Consider the following 8,273-nt stretch of genomic DNA (forward strand, 5'->3'; position numbering starts at 1 on the left):
TTTTCTTTCAGAGTTGCAAAAAAAAACACTCGCAACTTACGAAAGACAACATGTAAAGCAACAACAATGCTCCTAAAATGTTCAGTTAAGTTTTACTCATGAACAATTTAACTCTTTAAGTTTTAGTGCGGTCAAATTCGAATATAAGTCTATTGTGAATGTTCATTGGAAATATGTTGCAAAATTCCAGTCATTCGTTAAAATCATGTGAGCAATTCTTTTAACAATAAATTCAAATATATATATTATGTTAATAAATGAATTTAAATATACAAGATAAAAATGATATCTATTACCCTTCTTACATTCATTTTGTTTTCTTTTATTTGATTTAATTAGTTTTTAATGTTTATAATTTTTTCCATTTTCCTAAAAATTCGTGAGGTTGCCTGCTTTAATCGGCTATCAAACATCAACTGAATGACATAGCTTGCTCAAAATTTGAAAGTTGCTCACTGGTAGATTACAGCTGACGGCAGTACTGCATTTGGAGTAACTGCGCGGGTAATTCAAAAAGTCATAATTATCAAACCGCCCTCGTATTTCGTGCTCTACACAACACAACATAAGGCATAATACAATTTACAATAGGCGTATTCGGTGGCTCGCAAGTACGGCAAAAAACAGCAAGTTGTTGGCCTATGCAGGCCTATACTGGCCGCAATGTACGCAAAACAACAACACTATTTTCTCTACCTCGGCCAGTAAAAAAAAAATGTTACCAACGCAATAAGCGAACTATTGTGAACCTTCATTGAAAATTCCAACGAATAGTGCAATCAAATGTCAAAAATTGAGGAAATAAAAATTCAAACAGAATTCAAAAATTTAAAAAATCGTGAAAAGTAACGAAGAAATAATAAGAATGGAGAAATCGTAAGTATTAAGCACATTGAATTTTTTATTATGTTAGTTATTACCAAATAACATTTATTTTATTTCATTTAATTTGTAGTTTACATACGTAAAATTAATAAAACAAACATAATTTTTGAAGTTTTTCTAATTTTTTTATAGAAATATACGCAAACTATGGACCACAAAGGAAACGAAGTGTTTCCTAGAGTGCTACTTGACACGAACATTTATAACATTTAAAAAATCCATGAAATAACTTGCATTCCTCGGCCGCTGCAATACGTTGCTTTCTTCTCCCTACATCGACAGTACCTACAAAAATTTACTTATCTTAGTGTTTTATTTTTAAATTTCCAATATTCTTACCATTCCTTTTAATTCCTTGTTTATTTTAATTTTATAATATTTTTATAAAAATAAGATTTGCTGTTTGTCAAAACAAAACATTTGACAGATTGCAACAGTGATGCCAATGACTCGCGTGGCCAACATAGGCCAACATGCATTTTTTGCCGTACTTGCGAGCCACCGAAAAGGCCTAATGTTAAAATTCTGTTGAAAGTTTTTTATATGAATTTTTGTCAATTTTTGATACGAAATGAATATCAATATTAAGCGACTTAATATCGAAAGAAAATTCCTTTACATTACTGTGTAACGACCCTTTCTTGCAGTCGTTGCTTATTTTATGAGGTATTTTCAGTCTCGCCAACGTCGTCACAATAAATTTATAGATTGTGACCAAAATATTCAAAGTGCTGTGGTTTTATTTCAATTTCTTTATTAACGTAATGCTTTATTTCGAAATTTATAAATTTTAAATTTATATTTAATACTACATAACCCGACAAACGTTGTTTTGCCTTATAAATTATTTCTAGTTCCTAGATATAAATTCTATTCAAAGTTAATAACTTTAAATATGTAATGTACAAAATACAATGAAATGTGTCTTTAATAAAATAACTAACATAATGTCTGCTTTAAGACAAGCAGCTAAAAGAGAAGCACGCAATTTTATGTCGAGCATATTTGAATTAAAAAAAAAAAGGCATGTGACAATAAAAATTCAGAAAAAGTTCACAAAAAATGAACTGAATGATGTTGTTGAAAATAGAGAAATACAATATGATAATAATATCAGTGACGAAGTTTTAAATTCAAATACTAATATATATATATATATAAACACATTTTTTTTATTTATATATATGAATTTATATATATATGTATATGAATTTTTAAATTCAAATACTTTAAATATATATATATATATATATATATACATATAATATTGTAACAATTTTATTTACAGATACTTGCTTTCAAAAATTTCCGTCAGCTGATGAAAAAAAAACTTCACACATCCTTCAACAACATTTCGTACATGAGAATGATCGATTAAAAAAACGAATACTAAAGACACAATCTAATATTTAATTTTTTATTTTATTTCATTATTTTATATAATTTTTGAAAATATATTTAACTACACTTGTATGTTTAGTAATATCTAATTTAATATCTATTTAATATTATCTAGTATTTAAAAAAATGTAATTAATATTAGCATTAAGTTAGCAATAAGATATATAAACTACTTTTAATACTTATTTTTTATTATTTTATTTCATTATATTATTTTTTTTTGTAAATACAATTAACTATAAATATATATTAAAACTAGATAACCCGACAAATGTTGTTTTGCCTTATAAATTATTTCTAGTTTCTAGATAAATTATAGTGTAGACAAAAAGTAACTTACTTATTATAAGTGTGTAATTATATATGTGTGTGTATGTGTGTGTGGTATATGCATGAAATAGGCATGGAGCGCTATGAACGAAAAGGAAAATAAAAATAACAAACGCCCAACAATATTATTTTTAAGTTATTATAGTTTATTTATAAAATTATTAATTTAAAATCAATAGATTTGTATTATACCAAGTTCCCTGGCAACAACTGTTGTATCTTCAAATTTAAATTGTCTTGGATTGACTGTAAATAATAATAATGATAATGGGTCAGCACTCAGTGTGTCTTGGATTAACTGTAAATAAGCGTTCGATTTAAATAAATTGAGACATGCATCAACTGGTGAAACTTGCTGGCGGGGCATCCATTTTTTTGTTTGAGCCCATGTGAAATAGCGTGGTACTTGTGAATAGAGTAATGTTCTTGCGAAGGCACCAAAATCATCCGTACTATTACACAATTCAAAAAATGCAGTGCGTGTAGATTTAGGTGGATTTGTACCACGATCAATCACTGTCTCGTTCGTGAAAAATACACGCTGACCGTTTTCAAGATGGACGGCTAACTGAACAGCTGCTGGATCCCGTTCATGAATTAGAAAATCGAAGATACGCCAAGCAGCTTCATTGGAGCTGATGGACCGACCAATTTGGTAGAGCGTAATTTCACCGTTTTTGTTCATTGGAGGAGCATTTACATTAGTATTTTCTACTCTAAACACAGCCATATCACTCCCTTTATGGACATACTTATATATTTGATGCTCTTCACAAAACTACAAAACTCAACATTAATATGAGCATTGTATGTCTTGCTTAGCAGAGGCGAATACGGCACCACCCGCCATTGTCCCCCATTATCGGGATTTCTTCGACAATATATTGGATATCCGTCGGTATTTGTTTTTAGTTATCATTAGTGAATCTTTAGAAAATTTTTAGTACATTTCCATCTGCCATGCAAGGCGAAGACGAAGAAACGAAGTGGATGTAAATGCTCGATGTACTTGTTGGCGTAGTTACATAAAATATTAAGAAAAAAATTTTTCTTTTTCAAAAATATAAACAAAATTTATGTCAAAACAATAAAAATTTTTTTATTAAAGCAATAAGGATATTTTTGCTGAGTAGGGACTCCCTAATCACTTTAGTGTACATCTGGAAATACGCGGTTAATGAGAGCATTTTGGGAATCAACGATAGTGCAGAAATTAGGGGGCAGTTTTATGAATTCAGTATTTTCATAGACAACAACTTTTCATATCATAGCAAGTTTTCTTTTTCAAAAATATAAAAAAATTTATGTCAAAAAAATAAAAAAATTTTTATTAAAGCAATAAAGATATTTTTGCTGGATAGGGACACCCTAATCACTTTAGCGGTATGAAAAATAGATAGTAGCCGATTCTTAGACCTACTGAATACGCATATAAAATTTGGTAAAAATCGGTAAAGCCGTTTCGAAGGAGTACGGTAACTAACATTGTGACAATGTTAATTTTATATATAAGATTTAATAATATTGTTTTCAGTCATTTTAATAAACCAACAATTTTGATTTCAACTTCTTTTAAATTTTATTTTCGCTGTTTCTTTTCTATCTCTTCCGAGTCGCAGAGTAACGCTACTCCGTGATACATAACATACAGAAGTAATTTAATACACTTCTAAGCGATGTATAAGCGATGCATACAGAAGAGTAATTTATTACGCTTCTAAGCGATGCATACAGAAGACTAATTTATTACGCTTCTAAGCTAGTCGTCTGCGACTCTCAGACGCGCTCTTCCGCAATTAAATTGCTCGCCATTACGATTAGCGTGAGACTTTTCTGCGATTGAAAATGTTCGCTGAAATTAAGAATATCTTTGTATGTATTATGCTATGAATATGTAAAATGAGTTATTTTAATAAAACTGTTTTAGTTTCCATTAAGTTCTTAAACTACATGCGTGTTCTTAATGCTACTACTCCTGAAATATAACAAAATTATTTTCAAAACTAACATCGAACATTATATATATAAACATTAATAATCACATATTTCCAACCTACATAAATTCAATATAAACATGTAACATAATAACAACAACACTCCACTAGTAACTATAAAATATATTTTAGCTACACATCACAATAAAATTCGTTTAACACTCAACACATAATTTAATTTCACTCACTGTGGAATTTCAATATAATATAAAATAAAACAGATTAGTTTTAATTAATTAATATTTTATATTAAAAAAACATGGAACTTAGATGGAATACATCTGAAATTATTATCACAATTTTTTTTTGTTTATAATTCATTTATTTTATTACAATCTGTCAGATATGAATGACAATAAGTAATATATATTAACATGAATCGTAATAATAATTATTACAATCTATAAAAGAAAGTCACGTATGGACTATGTCCAGTGACATATCCTTATATACTTAAAATAAGATTGTGTGACCTACATATACATATTTAAAACGATCCTCGATGTTTTTCTTTTTAACCATGTAAAAGTGTTGGAGGGGGATTGTAAAAGATTGTAAAATTTTTTTTTTAAATTCTTCTAAATAAATAATTGAATTACTACTTCATTACGAAAACGTGTAGCAGTGTAATACTTAAATATAGTAGTTGTAAAACATATTAAAAAACAATACTAATTAAAATATTGTGACGATTATACTCAACAACAACATCCCCACAATAAAATTAAGCTGATATATTTTAATCAAATTAAATTATTGCAATTACCATAAGTGATTGTAATTATATTCTTTTAAATATAAACTATCAATCAACTTTTGAGCATGAAATTTTATTTAATAACACCGTCCATTTTCTGTTGAGTGTAGTTTAAGGTCATTCGCAAAAGAGGCCAGATTTATGGAAGGAAAACTCATGGATTTTACACCACGATAACGCACCGGCTCACACAGCGTTGGTTGTGTCGTAGTTTTCCGCCAAAAACTCCACCAATATCATCAACCAAGCACCATACTCTCCAGATATGGCCCCGTGTGACTTTTTCCTCTTCCCCCGACTCAAATCGTCATTGCGAGGAACGCGTTTTGAGACCATAGAGGTCATAAAAGAGAATTCGCTGTTTGAACTAAAGGCCATACTTTTGGCGGCCTATAAAACTGGTATGGAAAATTGTATCAAGCGTTGGCATGCATGTATTGCCGCAGGAAGAGAGTACTTTGAAGGCGATAATAAAGAAAATTATTAAAAATTAAAATTTTGCTTTTTTTTAAATTCTCGTTCTTTTTTGATCAAATGGTATATAACGTCTTGTAAATGGCATAGTTTTTAACATAATGTCTAATCATCTACAAAGCATTATAATAATTAATATTTTTAAACTTTGATTATAATTATTTATTTTCTTTATAATTGAATCACTTTATGATTACTTTTTGCTTTATACTTTTTCTAATATTGGGCGCAAACTAATTTTAGTAGTTTGTAATAATTAATCGCGCAGTAATTTTTTTCAAATTTGGCGCAATGGCAATAATTTTTTTTTTCTAGAAATCAAAATGCAGAATCCAATTTGCGCTCGTTGTTGCAAAAATTTTCTTAAGAGTGCGGACCAAAAGATGTTGAAGTTGTAAATAATTAATTAATTTTGAGATAGTATTTGTGCAATTATTGAAAGTGCATTTGTTATTTTCAATCGAGCTCACTTAAGTTTCTATTCTATATAAAATCTTCTTTGAAGTGAACTTTAAATGCAAATGATGTCATATTATAGTTGTACATTACATGACGATTTTGCCATATCACATTTGAACATTACATTACTTCCTTATTCAGCGTAGTTTCCTTTTTTCTCCCAATTCCCCGCTCACTGCATTAATGTTGAAGACTTCCAAGGGTTCCTCACCCCTTCAAACCTCTCTGACATGCCTTCGGTTCACAGCACCCAAAAAGTCATCTGGCGCTGACATCATGTCTTTCTACGCCATGCGACTTTTTTCACCTCTATTTTTTAAAAAGTGCGCCATGTTCTTCAACTATGTGTACAACACAGGTTGCTTCCCCCAGCCATTGAGTAAGGCCATAGTATCTCCCATTGCCGAAAGTCTCAAAGGTGGGCTCTTCAGCCATCGCTCCTTCTTCCTCTTTAACTCTGTCAGTAAGCTCTATAAGACTTTCTTAGCCTGCAAGCTGAAGTCCTTCTCTTCGGAGAATGATGTTATTTCCCATTATCAGACTTTAGCAGCCAAACTTCCATTGTACATGCCCTGCATCATATCCTAAATGTGATATGCGTAGTCTTTTTCAATAAGCAGCCCACTATGGCATTAAATTTTGATGTCGAAAAAGCCTTTGACACCGTCTGGTTTGAAGGCTTAATTCTTTAGCTCTACCAGTTCGTTTTCTTCCCAACAATCTGCAGTGTGGTCCGTAAATTCCTTTCTCATAGAACCTTTCAAGTCCGAGTCGGTTCCTCTATATCCCGCGGCTTCCCAATTGATCTGTTTAGAGCAGACATCCCTCTCCCAGAGGCCCCTGCCAAGCAAATCTGCTTCGTCGACGACTGCCTTGTCTTCATGCGGTCGTCCAATCCCAGTCACATTTCTAATGACCTTAATGCCCACCTCGAGTCCCTTTCTGACTACTAAACCAGGTGGAAAATTAATTTACCCCAACAAGATCTCTGCTATAGTCTTCCTAGACCAGCAGCGAGATCGCCCTAGAGGCTTTGTTACCTTTAACATTAAACTAAGGCTCAACCGTTTTCCCATTCAGCTTGTTCCTAAGCTGACGTACCTTGGCATTGACACACAAAAAACATGTGCATGGAAAAATAAAAAAAAAAAATTTCTAGAAGCAAAAACGAAAGCAGATTTGCTGTAACATTCTACTTAGATAAGGCTGAAGTTTTTGATAGTGTATGGCGATGTTTTTGTATAAACTAGAGAACACATTATCATTGAATTACTATGTTATGTCAACATTGGTGTTAAATTTGTGTCTTCAGATGCCCTCCATGGTACGGTTGCAAGCCCGGAATTCTCACAGGTTTTAGGGGTGTGTCTTAGCATTAGTATTACACAGTCGACATCAACAAAAAAAACCTCGTGCCATGTATTTAAATCTAATCGATCCCTCCTAATCTCACTGTCCGCACAGTCAGGTTAAGTCGTCCCTCCCAACACCTATGAGTGCTGATGTGACTCACTATTTCTTTATCACCACACCCTATCTTACTGTCGTTTGTCCGTTACTTATTCCATTTGGTTTAAGTTATTTGTTGAATATTAAGACACACATCGCCTTTTGCGTACCATCCCTTTAACAATGCATTATTGTCATATATAATATATAAGTATATAAGTATATAAGTATATAACAAAACTATCTATATTCATTATATTTACGTTTTATATTTATTATTTTATTTCAATTGAAGCAATAAAATGGAATTTATAATTTTTTTTTTTTCTGAATTATATTTAAGTACAATAAATGGTTTATTTTATTAGTAAATAACTTTTAATATATAAAATTTAGCTACACTGTGAATTAATGTGTTTTCAACAAAAATGTGTTTACTTTAATAGATAAGTTAATTTATTTTCAACATTTTTAATTCTCCAACATATATTTCAATGTACATAACCAAAAAAATTAAACTAAAA

The sequence above is a fragment of the Teleopsis dalmanni genome, chromosome 1, assembly GCF_002237135.1.
Source record: "Teleopsis dalmanni isolate 2A chromosome 1, ASM223713v2, whole genome shotgun sequence".
Taxonomy (NCBI): Eukaryota; Metazoa; Arthropoda; class Insecta; order Diptera; family Diopsidae; genus Teleopsis; species Teleopsis dalmanni.